The following is a 21,511-nucleotide window of genomic DNA, read 5'->3' as shown; positions in this document are numbered from 1 at the left end:
AATTTACAGTGTTTATATTGGTACAAATTCTAACTACGTAAGTTCATAGTACCTATGCTTGTAATACTGCCTCTGCTACAGAGTGACCCTTTGGTAGGCCTAACTGTCAATATTAAAGTACCTTGATTACAGTGCATCAGTGGTTCAAAAAGTGAAGTTTTTTGATATTAGGTATTTAGTCCTATTCAAGGATGAAGTCCGTCGGTAACAAAATAGAATTTTGCCACAAGAAAATAAGTATATGTGCTTGCATATAATTAGAGAATACAGATCCAGACCCTTTGCATTTGGGCACAGATTTCTCATGGCCACATGATTAGACTGCTTGGATTATTTTTCTTCAAAACACATAGCTTCAATTAAAGTCAACATCAAATGTTACAACTGATTGCACATGCAGTTTGCAAATTTTTCTAAAAACACCTTTAACCAAACAACATTACCAAATACGCCTTGCTGTTTTAGGTATTAAATTCTAGAAAGAACACTGCTTTAAGAATTTATATTTCAGGGAGATGTGTTGTTTCACTACATATTGTTTTTGAACTCCCTGTGAAGAAATCAAAATACAGAACTTTAATTCATTTTTATGCTATAGTTGTTTTTTACTAGAGTATTATGCCTTTTCATAGGATGTAGGTTGTTTCATCATGAGTAGCTTCTTTGAAGATCATGAGTTCAGTCAAACCATCAAACCATCAAATCTTAAAAAAACAGTTTTTCATAGCATTTTCTTTGGGGGCAAGCCCAAGGTGACCATTTTGTTACAGGACCTAAACTGGGTCACTTGAGAGCAGCCCCAGGAAGCCAGGTATGCATACCAATTCTCCCAGCCCCCATGGGAGTGGAGATAGGGCAGACATATCATCTCACACCGGGGCAGGCAGGTTGGCCTCCCATCCTTCACCAGGCACTGTGGGGATGCCGCTCTGTGAATAGCACCACCCATGAGGTAAGAGGCCACATGCCAGGAGGCTTGAAGCTCTACATATTCATCATCACCTGGAACCGTGGGTGGTGAGAGACTGAGGTGTGCTGCAAAAAGTGCAGAGATGAGGGGACCCAGAGCTATCTCTCTTGCAAGTTTGAGAGCCCTAGATGCAAGGCAAAGTGGAGAACCGGTGTCATGGAAGTCTGGATGAGGGACTGTCTGAGGCTTCATGGCCCAGCAGAGTTCCATGAGCCTGGGAAGATCCCCTGAGAGGCTCCAAGAGCATGCATGACACTGCATGATTTGGCAACAATTAGGAGTTATGTAACCCTGGAAAAGAGCTCTCTCTCCTGTGTAGAAGTGGAACCCCAGAGGGGGTCAGTCCTGATGGAAGTCTGGAAGGGAGAGAGAGAGATGGAAAGTGAATGGTACAGGACAACTCTCGCCTGGGTGAGGGGGTACCGACCATGCCCCCTCTGGGACAGAAGACTGGAAGGGGGAGAGAGGCAGATAGTGGCAGGGCTGGGCGAGCTCCTGCCTGGGTGAGGGGGGGTCAGGCAGAGCTCCCCACTATGGAAGTCCTTAAGGGAGCGCTAGGGTGGACAGCAGCAAGTCCTGGAGAGCTCCTGCCTGGGTGAGCGGGGTCAGGTACAGCCCCCCCATGATGGAAGTCCTTAAGTGAGCAACTGGTGGACAGTGGTGGGGCCTGGAGAGCTCCTGCCTGGGAGAGTGGAGTCAGGCAGAGGTCCCCATGACAGAAGTCCTTGAGGAAGGGCCAGGTTGGATGGCAGAGGGGCCTGGAGAGCTCCTGCTGGGGTGAAGGCATCCAACTTTACCCCATCCTTGAAAAATCTCAAAGTCCCCAGAGCTGCTCTGGATGGGAAAGCAGGGGGACTCTGAAGCCTTCATGAGAGCGGATCTGTCCCTCAGCAACTGAGGGGAGTTCCAGAGGAGCAGACAGGATTGGAGGGAAGCTCCCCTGAGAGGGTCCAAGGGCATGAGAGATCCGGCACGATTTGGCAGCCTGCAGGAGACATGCAGGCAGCGGAGTCCCCTGACATGGGGGGCCGTGGCTGGGGAAGGTCGCTTGGCCAGGTCAAAGGGGACGATCGTAGGGTTTGGCTCTGACAGAAGTCAGTGGGTGAGTGGGGTCAAGCAGAACCTCCCCCCCCCCATGATGGAAGTCCTTGAAGGAGTGACTGACTGATGACAGCAGGGCCTGGAAGGCTCCTGCCAGGGTGAAGGCATCTGACCTTACTCCATACCCAATGGCATCCCCGAAAAATCGCAAAGTCCCCAGAGCTGCTTAGGATGAGAAAGCAGGGGGACTGGCCACCCTGGGAAGCCAAGCTACCATTCAGGCTGAGCAGTCTAAACTGGGATATTTCTGTGTCCCAAGGAAAATGGGATTCCGGGACCTGAGACTTACAAACTGGGACTGTCCTGGAAAAACTGGGACCGTTGTTCACCTTGGGCAAGCCTCCCATACTTGCAAACGAGGGCCCTCTGTATCCCCTTTACTAATAATACAACCAGCCCCAATGCTGTTTTTCATCCAAAAAGGGCTTTAGTAACCTCTGAAAAAAGACTACTTGCCGGTTTGGCCACAAGCTAACAACTTTCAAAGATGTAGACCGTGACCAAAAATATATACTTATTTGTGCAAGTGATTTAAAAAGGTATAAAACACACAATGACAACATTCACCATCATCTTTACAAATAAACACTGTGCTATTCATAGTTGCATTTTAAACTTAGCACTTGGGAATTTATTTTACTATATCAAAATATATAAAATGATGAATAAAAATAGAATATTTGCAGTTTCAGATGCGAAGCAGAGTTTCATACTCGCTTTTAATCCACAGCATAAACATTTCCTCTCATGAAATCATCTGTGTTTTAAAGATTCATAATTCTGTGCAGCATCCAAGTCAATCCCAAGTCATTCTACTCCTAGATTTCACTAGCTTCATAATATTGCCTCTTAAATTCAAGGAGTGGCTTAATCTTTTTCAGACCAAATAGCCAAATAAATATGGGTCTTTAAGAAAAAAAACTTTGGCCATGTGAAAAGTAATCTAAATACAAACAAATCACATATTGGAACCTCTACTCCAGGAATTTATCATTTTGATGATGTTTATCCATTCTGTTCTGAATGAAAGAGCTTAATTATTACTTATTGTTTTTATAAATTCTCAGAGTGGAGCTTCCACGTTATTCTTTTCTATATTTAACTATGGGCTCTTGTATGCCATAAAGACTTAAACAATGTCACTCACAACCCATCTGTAAAATGAGAATAATCCTAACATGTTTAGTGTAGTCTGTTAAATCAGTTTAGCCATCTCCTGAAATTTTAGGCCCTTCTCAACTAAACTGTTTTAATTTTACCTCTAAGACAGAGCTTACCTTGGTTCCAGAAGAGTGTACTATATTCAAAGATTGATCTAATTAAGGAATTAGAAATCTGAATCATTATAAAAGAGGATCTCCCTTGGAAAAAATAATAATTGTTCAGATTAAGACACACTGAGATTCACAGTAGCAAGCCATGCCTTTGGTGTGATGTCTCCATGAGAAACAGAAAATGTAATCATGTCCACTTAAACAGTGCACTAACAAAACACTGTTTCTCTGACCATTGCTACTTTTCATTTTACTATTTGTAAAGATACTTTTCTGCTAGTTTGTGCATCATTGTAATGATAATGCTAGCTCTCAATTATCCCTGATTTCAATCTCATATTTTTGCCCTGCCCCTCATAAAATTTTTAATTTTCTTGTAAATCAATGAGGATTATAATTGGTCAGTAATGGCATACATTAGAGTTTCAAATTTATTTTTCAGAAAATGCATGTTGATACAGTACCCGTTATTCTATTCATTTTTAGTGATTTAAAGTAATATTTAAAAATGTTTATTTTCTATTGCTGTGGATGCACCCCTCCATATAACAATTTTATAAAGTTGCACTTTGTTTGCGGAAGGTGAGTCCCCTTTACAGAGCCGATAACCCACATCCTACCTTTAACGAAACCTCTCAAGGCTAGCTCATTCACACAGAGGTTACACAATAGAATATTCTATAGTCTAAAAAAGAGTACTTTTCATTTTACCATTTTTAAAAGTACTAGTGTACCAGTGTGCGCACTATTGTAATGATAATGATACCATATAGAGCTTGACTATCCCTGATTTTGTTTCATATTCTTGACCTGGCCCTCATAAAATTTTTGATTTTCTGGTAAATTACTGTGGACTGCAACCAGCCAATAATGCTATACATTGGACCTGACAAACAACCTGTACAACAGAGTAGTCAAAGTGTGATAGCTGCTGACATACCTCTCTACCTCCTTGCTCAGGCATTCAGGACAACACCAAAAATAATGACAAGGAGGAAAAACTCCCAAAACTGGGACAATTTTTACATTTTACACTAATTCACTTAGTCAATGCAATAACAGGTTCTGCATCTATATGAATGTTCTGAATAATAAGTACGAAACACAGATGTCTGGTGTTACTAACACTCAGTGAGGAAATTCAAGCCATAACCACAGCTGCATGAACAAAACAGTGTGTCTTAATCTGAACAATCACTGGAAGACATACAACAATGTGTTAATTTCATATTTGGGCTTCATAAAAATGTCTAAATATCAGCTGTTTAAAATTTAACTTTTCATAATTATTCTGAGACTCCCACATGTCGCAGTCGAATGGCCTCCGAAAGACATGCATGAATGGGCGTGCCTTCACTGAAGGTTGGGTGTCGGGCTGGCAACTCGGCACCATAAAAATCTACTGCCAATCATTAGCGGACCGGAGTTCCGCTGTGGTGACCCCTAACTGGGAAAAGCTGAAAAGACAAACAACTCACATGTCTTTAATAACTGAAGGGATTATACCATTACTCATTTCAGTTTGGGATGAAATTTTAATTTAATAATACTTATAACAACACATTCCCCTCTATTAAATGAAAACTTATTATTTAGTGCCCAATTCATAATTTAGTTAATAAAAGCTTAAAATTATGAATCAGCATTTGCCAAGAGCATACTTCTTCCAGACATTAGTAATATTACTGATTATGCTGTCTTCACTAAGAAATCAACTAATCATTTGAAAGAATAACACAAGTGTTCTTGTTTGGGACAGAGTGACTGACACTGCTTTCCCTAATTTCATTTAATGTATGACTGCTTCTAAATATATTGTAAATGCTACTAATCCTTAAACATGTGTAAACAGGTACAGTTATGTAGAGGGTGCATGGCTATTTGATAGAAGCAGCTGAATTGTTGCCTTTATTATCATGCATAATTAAAGTAATGCATAAAGGCTAGGATTCAATAAAATCCTCACAGTTGTACACTAAATGTTTAACATGGGTTGGTCATTTAGTGTAAAAGAGATAAAATGTTATTCAGGGATAGATTTGGCCACAGTAAGAAAGACCTCATTATTAGCTCATTACCATGACTTTGAATTAAGCACTAGAGATGTCAGATCTGCCTGCATTAATGCTGTCTCTGGAGGCCCAAGCATTGTGTTGGCAAGGCAACCCAACACACACAAACATACACACACACACACACATACACACACACACACATTCTAAAACACATGCACATACACACACACTCCCAAAACTTCCCATGTACACACACACTCCCAAAACTTCTCATGTACACACACACACACACACACACACACACACACACACACACACACACAGACACACACACACACTTACACACATGCGCGTGCACGCACACATTCAGATTTTTGATTCCCTACCAAACTCCACTACTGCAACCATCCAGACAGACATGCACACATGCACGCGTGCACACACACACACACACACACACACACACACACACACACACACACACACACACACACACACACACACACACACACACACACACACATTCCTGCAGCCTCATACATACACATTCAGGCATGCGCACACATACAGACATGCACGTACATGCGTGCGTGCACTTGTGCACACACACACACACACACACACACACACACACACACACACACACACACACACTCTCTCTCTCTAACACACACCCCATCCCTGCATCTTGAGTGAACTTACCTGTACTGCAAGTAATCCCATAGAAGTGAATGGGTGACTGCCATGGTTTTTAAGAAGACCAGTTTCACCTCCTTCACCTGTGTGACAGTTGTCAGTGCTGAGGTATCTGTAAGCAAAAAATCTCAGCAGTAGGGCAGTATCTGAATTCAAGAGGCTTAGAGAGATGTGGAAACCATCCCAGCTATACCTTCCTACAGCACACTAAGCCTTTTTGAATTCTAAAGTACATGCTTGATTAGCAAATCACACTCAGTTTACTCTCTAAACATTGCTTTGGCTTAGGTTGTGTTTAAAGCAGGTTATTTAAGCAGCCATTTATAATAAAGGGTGAAAGGTCTAAATAAAGAAAAAATAGATATTAGTCTACTAATTTCAATTGGGGGGAAACCACGGGAAGGCTGATTTTGGAATTAGACTACACTGACACAAACAAACACACTTCTAGTGTTGGCATTTAGTCAATGGCACAATAGGCAGCACACTTGCTTTGGTGCAAAAGGCTGTGGGTTCAATTCCTGCAGTGAGTAGATTGATAACTCACACTGCAGTGCAGTATAAAGAAAGCGGGGGTGTGCACATTCCTGAGTGTGTCATCCTTTGGAAGAGATATTAAACTGTTTTAATGGTTTAAGCATAACAATGAGTGTGTTTGTTTGTGTCAGTGCAGTCTAATTCCAAAAATCAGCCTTCCCATGATTTCCCCCCAATTGAAATTAGTAGACTAATATCTATGTTTTCTTTATTTAGAACTTTCATCCTTTATTGTAAATGGATAGAACTATGACATTTTTTTCAGTCACTAGGCACCATGTGTTTGACCATCAAATTTCACTCAACTTATTATGTGAGCAATTAATGAAAGATGGAAATGTTTAATTAAAAGTGCAGTCAAAGTTTCAGTAAGCTTTAGTACTTTATACATGTCCTTGTCCCTGGTGCAAATGTGTGTATTCTTAACTTTTGAAGCTGTTAACTTTTTTTTTGGTAATATCACTGTCCACTGTATATGGATTGTACAAAACCTAACTCTGATTAATGTATGGTTGTTTATTGAGAAGGTCATCAAAGTCTTTGGAGAAAAGTTTAATTATGTCAGTTATGCTACAGAATAATTCAGCATCTTTACTATTAATGTGTTTATGCTAATTGTATAATTTAGGACTAAACTGTGTTTCTTGCTGATTATTTTCTTTAACTTCTTTTTTCATATTTCTATACAGGATTTAGTAGTTCAGTTGTACATTTCTGACACAAGGTTACTTTATTGTTTGATTTTAGAAATTATTTGAAAAGGAAAAATGAAATTGTTGACACAATTGTATGCAAAACAAAATAAAGAAAAATAAATACACATAACACAGTTCATTTTATGGAATATTGTTTCTAGAAGATGATCACTACAGATGTGATACCCCAAGCTCACGTACAAAAAAAAAAAAAAAAAAAAAAAAAAAGGATGTTAATGGTGGATGGATTTTTTGGAATACATTTTGTCAATTAAGTTTTGTACCAAATCTTTGTTTCACACATTAGAACCATGAAGCTTAATATGCAAGACAATCATAAAGATAAAAAATATCAAGTACATAAAATATATATTATTAATGAAAATATGGACAGAATGTAAACAGTTTCATTTACTACATGAAAATGATCATCAATTTCACTTAAAATATATCCTATATTGCATTAATTGTGCGAAATCACATAAATATGTATATTACTATAAAGTATCATGAAGACCAAAACTTGGGTTATTGTCAAATGTCACACCCAGACAAGACAACTGATGAATAGCTGGACTCAAGTAACTATTCAAATCCAGGAAAACATTAACTAGGATTTTTGAAAGTGAAGGCTCACGTGACTAGGGCTTTATCCTCTTTGACGGCATATTGGAAAGGGGTGGAATCTAGAAGCATTCTAAAGGCAGCAATCTTGTCCTCTATTCATATCTTTAAAAAGCACTGCAAATTGAATTCCTTTTGGAGGTCCAGAGTAGTCTTTGCTAGGACCATTCTCCAGGGGCTCCTGGATCTTTACTGTTTCACCTCCCAGGTAGACTAAGCTTTGGGAATCTACCCAAAATGCTACTGAGGCAGTGGGAATGATGAACATAGTACAGTTGTGCAAATCCCACCTACCTGTATCAATAGATATTCAAATATCTTAGTGGCAGCATCCACCTGCCACCCCCCCCCCCCCCAGATTGTGCATACTTGAAGTTCATTTCAACCTCTTTATTCAGCTGTTCATAGACATGTTTTTTTTTATGGTATATGACTGGATCTGAATTTTCCTCTCCTTCTTTTTGGAGTTTAAAAAGCCTGAACAATCACTTCCTGTCATAGATGAGGGCTTCCCTCTCAGGATGTGCTTGATCAGTTGGCTGTCATGGGAAGGGATTAGAGGGTGGAGTCTGGGCTTTTGTGGGCTGGCCAGTGCTGGCTTCCCTTAGTGGGTGGCCTGGAATGCCACTGGGGCAGTCAGGAATTCTACTGTTACAGGTAAGTAGGACTTGCACAACTGTACTTTATACTGTTACAGTATACTGTAACCCTTTCTCCCAGGCTTCTTTTGTCATATGTATAACTTTAATTCACAGACTGCTCTCCTGCTTCATGTTTTCAGTACATTATAACCTTCATATGTTTTAACAAACTATATACAACTACATACATACAAATATTTCAAGCACGGGCATGAATGCCCTTCTAACCTGCCAATATACCAAAATTAGAAGTTATGTACCTACCATAACGTTCCATGTTAGTTGTCTTCTCTCGCCTTCTTTCTTGCTGGGGGTTCGGAGCCGATCCTCGGCTCCGACTCGGCACTTGCTTTAGCTCGAGAACTCCTTTTACCAGCTCGAGGCAACCCTATATCCCATGATGCAAGGCGGAACTACCTCAGATCTCATTTGGCAGCTAACTGACCCTGCTAAAGACTATCCTTACATAATTAGGAACCATGGTTCCTAAAAGAAGTCCTCATAACAATGCTCCAGAGGAAGCAATCTAATAGGAACTCTCCAAGATCTGTCCAGGCCAGGGGGAAGGAGGGAGGGGCAAGAAAGAAGGCGAGAGAAGACAACTAACATGGAACGTTATGGTAGGTACATAACTTCTAAATGTTAAGTTGTCAATCTCGCCTTCATTCTTGCTGGATGGGACCGCGTCCCTAGCACCTGTATCCCGGGTGGCTCAATGGAACTGACTCTTGAGAACTGTGGAACCAAAACTGGCCCTATCTCTGGAGGCCAAATCCAACTTGTAATGAGACACAAAGGTATGAGGCGTGGCCCAAGTAGCTGCTGCACAAATAGTGTCAATGGGAAGTCTATCCTGAAAGGCTACAGAAGTGGATAGACTCCTGGTCGAATGTGCTTTTGGCTTAGAAGATAGTTGTTTGCCCCTGAGAGAGTACACATAGGAAATGGTGGAAGTCAACCACCTAGATAAGGTCACTTTAGAAACTGGAAGACCTAACCTGTTTTCCGCATAGGAGACAAACAATTGGTCTGATTTTCTAATTTGTTTAGTCCTATACAAGTAGTACCTGAGCTGACGATGGACATCCAAAAAGTGCAGCTTCTGTTCAGCTCTGTCAGAAAAGTTAGGAAAGAAAACTGGTAGATCTATAGATTGGTTAATATTGGTTTGAGATACAACCTTGGGAAGAAAGGAAGGGTTAGTTCTTAATGAAACCCTATCCTTATGAAAAACCAGATAAGGTGAACGAATACAGAGGGCCTGAATCTCAAAAACTCTTCTTGCAGAAGTAACAGCCAGTAAAAATATAGTTTTCCACGTCAATAACTTCAAAGAACATGTAGCAGACGGTTCGAAAGGAGGTAGAATTAGGGATGCCAACATTAAGTTTAGATCCCATTGCGGAGGAGGATGTTTCACAGGCGGTTTTAGGAGAAAAACTCCTCTCAAAAGGACTTGCATAACCTATGAGACATGATGTTATTGTCATGCAAGCCAACATGATACTTGGAAATAGCAGCCAGTTGTACTTTGACTGTAGATGACGAGGATCCTGAATGAAAAACCTCCGCCAGGAAATCCAAAACAGAATGTACAGGAGCAGTAAAAGGATCAATATTTCTGGCGTTTGCCCAAATTGAAAACGCCGCCACTTGCTAGCATAAATAGTTCTAGTGGACGACTTCAAAGAAGACACTAAAATGTCTCTGACTGAGTCAGAAATCATTGGTAGCCTGGCTAGGAAGGAAGTGGAGCAACCAAGCAGTGAGGTTGAGAGAATGAATGGCCCGGTGCTGCTGACCCGACTGGTGGATCAAAAGATCCGGAACTGGGTCCAGATGCCAGGACTGCACCAGAAGATGACGATGTAGAGACGGAAACCAAATTTGTCGAGGCCAATATGGAGCAATGAGGATCAATTTGGCTCTCAAAATGGTGGCTTTCTGAATGACTTGTGGAATCAATGGAAAGGGAGGAAAAGCATAAAGAAGTCCCCGAGGCCAATCCTGGGTTAGAGAGTCTCTCAAGGGTTGGCCTGGAAGGGGAAATAGTGTGAAGTAATCTGGGCACTTGCTGTTTTGAGGGGTAGCGAAAAGGTCGCAAGAGGGAGTGCCCCACTTCAGAAAAATCTGATCCACTACAGATTGATTGAGAGACCATTCGTGAGGCATCAGAATAGATCTGCTTAGCCTGTCCGCCAATAGGTTGGACCTGCCGGGGATGTGTGTTGCTATCAGAAACCGCTGAGAAGAGATCGTCCATTGCCAAAGTCTGAGAGCTTCTCGACATAACGGATAGGACCTGGTTCCGCCCTGTTTGTTGATGTACCAGACCACGGACATGTTGTCCGTTTGTACTGCAATAGTCCCCGTGGGAAGAAAGTTGTCGAGGGCTTGCAACGTTAAAAGCACTGCTCTCATCTCCAGGACATTTATGTGCAGATGGTATTCTATGGGTTGCCACGTCCCGTGGACCATCCTGCCCTGATAATGCCCCCCCCACCCGATCAGAGAGGCATCCGTGGTGACGGTGGCAACTGGAGGAGGGGGAATAAAGGGTCGGCCCTGATGAAGAAGAGGGGAAGATATCCACCATCGTAGATGAGCCCTGCACGACTGTGTTACCAAGATTTCGTGTCTCATAGGAAGATTGTGGTACGACCACTGCGTGAATAACATCCACTGCAGGAGATGCATGTGGAAGCGAGCCAGTGGAAGAAGAACAATGGCCGCAGCCATTAGGCCTAGAACTTTCAAGACAAATCTGGCTTTGATCTTGTTGCTTAGTAAGAGAAGCTGAACAAATTTTTGGATGTCCAGAATCCTTTGATCTGTTAGCCTGGCTAACATTTTGACGGTATTTAACTCTGCGCCTATAAAGGTGATAGATTGGCAAGGCAGCAGAGAAGATTTTTCGAAATTTACCGAAATTCCCAGTTTCTTGCAAAGCTGTAGGGTATAGTCTCTGGACCGAAGAAGCTGATGCTTGGTGGTGGTGGAGAGGAGCCAGTCGTCCAAATAAGGAAACACCTGGAATCCTTGACATCTCAGGTGAGCTGTGACCACTGCCATGCATTTGGTGAACACTCTGGGGGCTGAAGAGAGGCCAAAGGGCAGTGCTCTGAATTGGTAATGACTGGCTCCCAGCCGAAAGCGGAGAAACCTTCTGGAGCATCTGTGAATCTTTATGTGATAGTACGCATCCTGAAGGTCTATAGAGCACATCCAGTTGTCCTTGCCCAGAAAGGGCAGAATGGATTGCAGCGTGACCATCCGGAATCTTGCCTTCTTGACAGACTTGTTTAGTCTGCTTAGGTCTAGTATCGGTCTCCAATCTCCCGTCCTTTTGGGGACCAAAAAGAATCTTGAGTAGAAGCCGGATCCTACTTGGTCTGCCGGCACTGTCTGGATGGCTCTTTTTTCCAGGAGTTTTGAAACCTCCTGTCTTGCCAAATCCCTTTGACCAGGTGAGATGTCTGTAAGGGATTGTAGAGGTACGGGAAACCTTTCGAAGGGGATTTTGTAACCCTCGGATATGATCGACTGTACCCACTTCTCTTGAGATAGGGATTGCCAGGCTACTGGGTACAGTGAAATTCTTCCCCCGACTGCCTCCAAGGGTGGACAGTCGGGCAACACCTCAGGGATGCTGAAAGAGCTTCTCAGGAAGAGATTCCCTGTTGCCCTGGTTCTGAGGACCCCCCCTGCCTCTAGGGCGTCTATTATTGTTACCCCTCTGCCTCTGGGGTAAACTGACCACGTGTGTCCGGTGTAGCTCCTTGGGCTTTTCGGAACCACATCTTCCCCCCCTTCTGACCCTTGAGATAAGGTCTAGAAGGAGTGGAAAACTGGACTCCAACGGCAGAAAGAGTTTTACCGTCCTGCTCACATCTGGTCAAAGTATCCTTCACCTGAGGTCCGAACAAAGCCGAACCATCAAAGGGGTGTTGGTGAAGGACGCCTTAAGGGGTCCGCAAAATTACACAGCCGCATCCAGGCTTGGCGTCTAAGAGCAACACCTGTGCCTGCGGCCCTGCTCGCTCCATCGGCCGCATAAGATATAAGCCGCATGGAGGAGTTAGATATGGAATTCAGGATAGCCAGCTGTGAGGCAATCTTTTCCTGAGCCCCAGCAGCAGAAGGATCCTGGACTACCTCTCCCAGTTCCTTGAGAATATCTCGTTGAAGCCTGGTGAAGTGACAAAGGTAATTCAGCGAACGCATAGCAAAGGTCGCTGAAGAAAACATCTGCTTTCCATACCTATCCATGGTCCTAGAATCCTTATTAGGAGGATGGACAGGTACTGAAGGATCCGCCAGTTCCTTCTTAGTGGCCGCCGCCACCACCATAGCATCCACAGAGACACCTTTGGAAAGGAACTGTTTATCGGTGCCGAGCTTACCAGAGCCGAAGCCCCGAGAGGGAGAGCGGGGTCGGACAAGGGTCCGATGCCACTAGCCCCCTCGGAGCCGACAGTGGAAACCCGACGACCGGATCCTTCCAAGGAAGGTCTCAAGGAAGAGATCGGAGCCGAGGACGACGGAGCCGAAGGATGTATCGGCTCCGGCATCGAAACAGTCGCTGTCCCGAGAAGCTCCGGCTCCGAACTCTGGTGTGGAGTCGGAGGAGGAGGAAGCTCAATGATGGGAGTTATAGCCGCAGTCTGTTGAGACGGGCTATGGAGCATTTGGGCCAGTGCCTGAGACTTCAACAGCCTGCTTACCACCCTCTCCAAGTCGTGGTCAGACAGCCTGGAAGATCTCGAAGACCGGCTCCGATGGCTCCGCTCCGATAAAAGAGGAGACCCCGGAGCCGAGTGAATACTCATAATAGAAGGGGACCGGGATCTCTTATGGGTCGAAACCATCGGAGCCGAAGTCCCTTGAACTCCAGATGGAGCCGAGGATATCTCGGCTCCGATGCTGGATAAGGTGTCGGCTCCAGCCGGAGCCGACAAGGCCACCGTAGTCAGGGTATCGGAGCCGGCCGGCACCGAACTCACTACTTTAGAAGAAACAGTATCGACTCCAGCCGGAGCCGATGTCGGCTCAGACGGAGCCGAAGCCACCGGAGGAGGCTTGGACACTGTAGCCTGAACCTTCGGTGGCTTATGAGGTTTTCCTGACTTAGGAGGAGAACCTTCAGGTTTAAGTAAACCTCGGAGGATAAGTTTGTTCCTCCTTTCCTGCAGGACTCTCTGGCTAAAAGCATGACACAATGCACAGGAGTCCTGCAGGTGCAAAGGCCCCAGGCAATACACACAAGAAGTGTGACCGTCTGTCAGGGACATTTTCTGACAGCACTGGTCACACTTCTTGAAGCCTGAGACCTTGCCTTCTCTAGACATCCTAAAAAGGATAGACACAAACAGTCCCCACAAACACACAACTTAATCCCTACACAAACACACAGGAAGGGATAACCAAGGGGGAACTAGGCCTGACTAAACTACTGTAACTTAAACTTATACAAGTTTACAAAAGGACTGAAAAAGAGGGAAAGGGTGGGCTGTAACTAGATTACAGACTAAACTGACGCTCAGAAAGGGAAAATAAATTCCTAACTACACTTTTCTTATTTTACTAAGAAAAACTCACCTCAGCTGGCAAAGGAGACCTCTTTCGCTAAGCGGCAAACGAGATCTGGGGTAGTTCCGCCTTGCATCATGGGATATAGGGTTGCCTCGAGCTGGTAAAAGGAGTTCTCGAGCTAAAGCAAGTGCCGAGTCGGAGCCGAGGATCGGCTCCGAACCCCCAGCAAGAATGAAGGCGAGATTGACAACTTAACATCAGTTATTCCCATAATAAGTATCCAGGCTTTCTTAAACATCTAAACTAGTGCTTGCTTTAATGGAATTTGGAAGTCTATTCCATGCAACAGCTCTCTCTACTACTTTTTGATAACTTCAGACATTCCCAGAGATAGTTATTTCTAAATGCCCTTATATCTGAATAAGGTCTCTTCTTAAATATCTATATGAGACACTGTTCAAGGAGGCATAGTAGCACAGCAGAAAGCATTGTTGCCTCACAGCAATAGGTCCCCTGGTTCAATTATTGGCTGGGGTGCCTTCTGTGCAAAATCTGCATGTCCTCCTTTTGTTCATGTGGCTTCCTGTGGGTGCTCTGGTTTCCTCTGACATTCCAAAGACATGCAGTAGGTGGACTGGACACTAAATTGGCCATAGGTGTGAATGTACATGCAAATGTGTGATGTGGTAGAATTACCGCAGCAGGCCTACCCACCCATCAGTGTAAACCTTGACTCTAAATGATTGTCACCCCATGCAAAAATGGGAAAAGGGGGTTGCATCCACAGGTCAGATGAAGCGCAATCTGGAAAGAAGGAAGAAGGGGTCAGGCATATGGCAGCATGGGAAAGGGTGCAGTGCATAGTATAGAGAACCAGACATAACATACTACACCAGTGAGGATTAGTCCTTAAAATAATCAAGTACCCAATTACTATATATAAGTCAGATGATCAGAGTAACATACCTTCAGAATGAGTGTGGTATCATGTAAGTTAGGGGTACGCCTATGGCTAAAACAGGTTGAAATGCAGGAACAGGAAACGGGTGTGTGAGTAAAGTATTCTTTATTCTCTGGGAGAGTGTGACAGTAGTGAGAGCTCCACAGTCACTACTGAGAAGATTATGAGAGGAAAATAGGTTTCACTGACTGGCATGGGAGCTCTGTTGAGCAGGAAACATCAGAAACAAATAACATTGTATTTAGGTGGGAGTTTAGGAGCTCTGGGAACTGAAATTTTCAAAGAGTATGTATCTACTGGCTGTTATCATACCCAAACTACATGTGGAGAAGGGGACACTACAGACAATTATATCTAATGAGCTATATGAGATAGCAGACTGACATAGGACTGTATTCTCTGACAGGTGGGAAAGAAAGATGTAAACACAGAGCTATTACTAATTATGGTGGGACAGGAAAAACCAAGGACAAAAATGTATGGCAGAAGGGGGAAAGTGGTATGGAACACCATTCACTACCTGTGCCTCTAAAATACTTCTAGTGTTCACCCTTTCCAAAAAGCCACTGAAGAAGCTGAGGCCCTTATAGAATGTACCTTGACCCTGCCTGTATTTGACTTGTTGTGGTGGAGTAGCAAAAGGAAATAGCATGGGACACCTATATGAACATTTTCTGCTTTGACATTGGTTATCCTTTATTCGTATCTTCATGAATAACTTGTCAGAATTTCTTTAGGTTTTAGTTCTGTCAGGATAGTATCCAAGTTGTCTGTGGACATCCAGAGTATGAACAATCCTTCCTCCCTCCCTCATTTCAATTTTCTGGACAGAAGACAGGGAGATGGATAGCTTGGTTCAAAGTAAACTCAGATACTATTTTAGGTATAAATGAAGCATTAGTTCTCAAAGAAACCTTATTTTTGTGGAAAATGAAATAAGTATGACCCACAATAAGTGCTTGAAACTCAGCCACTCTTCTTGCAGAAGTCATAGCAATCAGCAATGCTGTTTTCCATATTAAGAATCTCAAGTTAGCCTAATAAGCTGGTTCAAATGGAACAAGGGTAAATTTTTCAAAAACAAAATTAAGATCCCAAGGAGGAGCCACCTACTTTCTAGGTGGCAAAGTATGTAGAAACCCTTTTGAAAACATATTGACATGGGAATGCATTGATAGAGGAGGATCCATGGGCAGATATGCTGAAACAGCTGACAAATGAACCTTGATAGATGAATAAGAAAGGCCAAAGGATAACAGCTCACATACATGTTGCAGAACCAAAGAAATGCTAGCTTTAAAGGGTTTTTGATTCATAATGTGGCAGACATTTTCCATGTGCTAATATATGATTTCCTAATCGCATGTTTTATTGTCTCTTTTAACACCTGATGCACATGCCCAAAAGATAGTAAAATTCTGTCATCCAGGCAGTTTGTTGACATTGTTTCATATGGGTGGGTTTTATTCATTTTATTTATTTACATTTGTTTACCAGGAAATTCCAACTGGACACAGGTCCTTTTCCAGTGGAGGCCTGGGGAGAAAAGCTCCACAGAACAATAAATGAGCACCAGAGTACATGAAGAACAACTGAATATACATACAATAGCAAGTAATACATACTGCAGCAAGCATTAGCTATACATACAATATGAAACATAGTAATGAACAGATATACCAATATCTAGCTAGAGGCTGGAATAAAGGTAGGATGTATATACAGATAGTACTAAGCTCAAACGGATACTGTTCCAAACTCATATACTTAAATCTTATATACAAATATTGCAGTAAACTCAAGCATATATAAAGCAGAAGCTCCACACGAAGGTGGAACAAGCTAGAAGGGCTAATGGGATGGAAGGCAAAGAAAGAGGAGTAAGAGAGGAGACTGAGTGAATAGTATATGTGGTCATGACAGGAAGCTAGGTGTAAGTCAGGTGGATATGTATTTGGAGTGGAGATGAAGTGAGGTAATTAAGCATGTTATAACAGGTCCGAGAGAATGAGTGAGGAGGGAAGGGGAGGGTAAAAGGGGAGCCAGAGCCTGCAGATGAAGGAATGCAATGATCAGATGGTGTTATCAAGCAACTCCTGTCTTGTGTGAGTAGGTCCAGTTTGTGATAAAGCTTGTAGTAATTGCCATTGACCATTTCCAAAAGAAGGAAGAACCACTGTTGCCTGGGGCAGAAAGGAGTCACCACAATGATCTCTAAAGAGTACTTCTGAATCTTTAGAGTGACCCTGAATATCAGTAAAGACATACACAAACATTCTCATCCAAGAGTATGGGAATGCATCTGCTTGCAAGGAATCCTGGGGCAGAATCTTTGCAGCTGTTTGTTGTTAATGGAGATGAATGATCTATTCCACAGCTAAATCAAATCCTGGAATATCCTTTGATTTAGTTTCAGTTTGTGAGGGTATATCCTGGTCCTTCTCACCTTGTCAACCACAATGTTTTGCAAAAGAATGTAAGATACCTATAGAGTGAGATTATGGTGACTTGCTTTATCCCAGTCTACCACGGCTAATTTGCACAGTGTATGATATGGAGTCTCCATGTCTGTTTATGTACCACGCCATTGTGGATTCATCTGTAATCACTTGTAGAGGACCTTGTGACCACAAATGATTGAGAAAGGTCATTGCATTTATTACTGCCAATGTCTCTGATGTTCATGTGCTTTGGTCTGTCTTTTTTGTTCCAAATACCCTGCACTTTTATCACCCAAGAGACAACCTCACAGCACAGTCTGACACATCTGTTGTAGCAGACTGTATTGGAGCTGGAAAGGAGAATGGAAGACCAGGATTCAGATACAACTGGTACTCTCCACCAAAACAGTTCCATTCAACAAAGCTGAAAACTAGAATTTGAAAAGTCAGGAGGCTTTGATGTTGGGACCATAGATATTTTAGGAACCACTGAATCTTTCTCATGTGGAGTCTGGCTAGAGGAATCATGAAAATCATGCAAAAAATCCTAATATGGTGTGAAATTCCCTTGCTGAAGTCCTGATCCAAGTGGAAAAACTCAGTAATAGATCTAGATATGTACTAATTTGCTCCCTGTGGAAGAAAAACACTTTGAACTATAGTATCAAGGAGCCATAACAGGTGTTTGCATTACAATGCTTCCTCGGGTATACTGAAAAGGTTTTGAGTGTAAGAGCAGCAGCTTTTAAATACATTCACTCTGGGCATCACATGACCAGAATCAACCACTGATAACAATTACATAACATCTAGAAATCTTAAAGACACAATGTTAAAAAAAAAAAAAAAGTTTAAAAATACAGTTTGAACAATGAAACATCTATTTAATGAATCTGGATGTTTTAAAACAGGCTTCAAACTGCACATTCCATTCAATCCTGGAGGACAATCAGCTCAAAATCTGCAAATCCAATTATACTATTTTCTCTCTGTCTGCAGCAATTAAGCTATACTTACAGATACTAGTTCTAAAACACTAAGCTTAAAAATGTGTGCACTGTCAACTTGTAATATATGCATATATAAAGCATTTGATTCAAAATGTCTATGTATATCAGGTAAGTACTCACATATATGATCCTTCAGTTTTCTACTGCTTTTACCAATATAGAAAGAGGTGCATTTTACACATCTCACTAGGTACACAATATCCTTAGCTTCACACATTGCCAATACATTCAAATTAAATATTTTCCCAGTATCTGGAAGTACAAATGACTTATCACTACTAATATATTCACAAAATGAACAACTAAGGCAATATTAATTACCCATCATAATTTTTGTTTTTCTGTGTTCTTTTATAGCTTAACATATGCCTCAAATTAACAGAACTCTTGTATATAAATTTAGGAAAGAAAGGGATTTGTCCATTAAACATTCATAAGATCTTAAAATATTCCAATGTTTTCTATAAATATTAGAAAAGTACAGTTGTGTACACTTGCCATAAATGTAGATGTTCGAGTATATTCACTGTTGCAGTCATTACATTTGGGTTATCTGCTTGCAGGTAGCCCTCAGTCGGCCTGATTATCAAAGTCTTGGGTCCTGCGTCAGTTGCTGTCTCATCTTTCATAATGTCAGGTAGTCAGGGGTATAAAGCATGCAGCCGATGCCATTACATAAGTTTTTCTTGCCCCAGATGTCAGGTTCCCCCATAATGGGAAGCAATTATATACAAGGTTACACCTCCAATTAAAAGCAAATACACCAGAAAGCTTTACGTATAATAAACAAGAAGAGAGGTATAGTCAATAGAAGTCAGGGGGCTGGAGGGAGGGTAACCAGGACTGCAACAGTGAATACACTTGAACATCTACATTTATGGTAAGCGTACACAACTGTACTATGTTCTTCGTGTTTCACTGTTGCAGTCATTACATTTGGGTAGATTCCCAAAGCTAAGGAAGGGAGGAGGCAATTAAAGAGCATTAGGACCAGCTATTAGGCCCTGCAGGACTGCAGTGGCAAAACCAGCTCTGGATTTAGAAAAAACTGACAAGTGGTATTGCTTGGTGAAGGTATGTACAGAACTCCAGGTAGCAACTTCTAAGATGTCCCTGGTAGGGACACCTCTGAGAAAGGCTGCAGAGGTAGATGCAGCCCTGGTGGAATGTGGTCTTATCCCCTGTGGGGTAGGTTTTCCATGGTGCTTATAGCAGAAATTAATGCAATGGCCTATCCACTTACAAATGGTTTGCTTTGAAATGGCCTTCCCCTCTGCCCCTGCAGCAAATGCCACCAATAGTTATTCAGATTTCCTGAGAGGCTTAGTCCTGTCCAAGTAAAATCTAAGTTGTCTGTGCACATCCAAGGAGTGCAGTATTCGTTCCCCTTTGCTCTGTGGATTAGAAAAGAAGGTTGGCAAATGGATGGACTGATTAAGGGCCACACTGGATACCACATTGGGCATAAAGGAAGGATTGGTCCTGAGGGACACCCTGTCCACATGAAAGATGATGAAAGGCTCCACTGCCATAAGGGCCTGTAATTCAGATACCCTTCTTGCTGAAGTGATGGCTAGAAGGAAGGCTGTTTTCCAATAAAGGAATTTCAACTCTGCATTTGCAGCTGGCTCAAAAGGAGGTAGAGTGAGCTTTTCCAATACAAAGTTAAGGTCCCAGGCTGGAGTAGGGGCTGTCCTAGGTGGTCTTAAGTTTTTGCCCACTCTGAGGAATTGCTTCAACAGTGGATGAGAGAAGAGGGGAGGCTCTGTATTGTAATGTGCTGAAATGGCCGAGGCATGAATTTTAATGGAAGAAAAGGAAAGGCCCTTGTGGAGCATCTCAGTTAAGTATTGAAGAATGTGCAGTAAATTGGGCACTATTGTACCCATTCCCTGAGTTTGGCTCCAGGAACAGAATCTTTTCCATTTTTTAGCATAGGATTTTCTAGTACTAGGCCTCCTTGCCTCCAGAATTACATCCATCACTTGCTGACTGAGGGATGGTAATGGAGAACTCAGGTAATTAGCCAGGCTGCAAGGTTCAGGGTTTGGAGTTGGGGGTGCAGAATCTGTCCCTCCTGCTGGGAGAGCAGGGAAGGGGCCTGAGGCAGGTGCCATGGTTTCAGCAGTGACACACTGCACAAGAGGGGGTACCGTTGTTGGCGTGGCCAGTCTGGTGCAATGAGCACTGTCCTTGGTTTGTCCAGTTTGATCTTTTTTTGATCTTTAGTAGAACTTTGGAGAGGAGAGGCAGAGGGGGAAAGGCATAAACTGATAGGATTTTCCAGGTGAAGGACAGGGCATCCACTTTCCAAGCTTGTGTCTGTGGGGAGTCCTTGTGCAGAATTTGTCCAATTGGTAGTTCTGAGGGGAGGCAAACAGGTCTATCTCTGGGCTCCCCCATTTGTTTCTCAAAATGTTGAATGTCTTTGGTTCCAGTTTCTACTCGTGTGGGTCCATGGGATTTCTTCTTAAGTCATCTGCCAGTATATTTAGCTTGCCTGTCAGGAATTGAGCTTGTAGATGCACTTGGTAGCTCAAGGCTGTGTTCCACAGAGCCATGGCTAGTGTGCAGAGAGGGTATGAGTGGGTTGCCCCCGCTTGTTTATGTACGACATAACAGTGGTGTTGTCCATCTTTACCAACAATTGTTCTGGAAGAATGTGGTCCTTGAAGGCTGTCAAAGCATTCTACACAGCTAACATTTCTTTTTGATTGATGTGCAGGTGCATTTGACTCTGGTTCCATTTGCCCTGAATGCACTGCCCTGCCAAGTGAGCCCCCCATGCATAGTCTGATGCGCCTGTTGTTAGGGTTTGGGCGGCAGGGGGTAGAGTGAATGGCAGTCCCTTGATGTGGTGGCAGGCCTCTGCCCAGCAAAGGAACACTGTCTGTAGACAAGGGATGATAGGAATGATTGATTCCAGGTCCTGAGAATGTTGACACCATAGGCTTTTTAGATACCATTGTACTTTCCTCATATATAGTCTTGCATATGGAATTAGTAGAATGCAA

The 21,511-nt window shown here is 42.7% G+C and overlaps 1 protein-coding gene across 1 annotated transcript in view; it reads right to left on the bottom strand.

Moving 5' to 3' along the window:
• The window catches only part of EFHC2 (EF-hand domain containing 2), a 1,536,365-nt gene that overhangs the window by 322 nt on the left and 1,514,532 nt on the right, over positions 1-21,511 (bottom strand). The gene's annotated exons all lie outside the window — the stretch shown is intronic.

The sequence above is a fragment of the Protopterus annectens genome, chromosome 5.part0, assembly GCF_019279795.1.
Source record: "Protopterus annectens isolate FY-2018-M chromosome 5.part0, PAN1.0, whole genome shotgun sequence".
NCBI classification, from domain to species: Eukaryota; Metazoa; Chordata; order Ceratodontiformes; family Protopteridae; genus Protopterus; species Protopterus annectens.
Note: the sequence above shows the minus strand (reverse complement) of the source record. Positions and strands in the feature narration are given on the sequence as shown.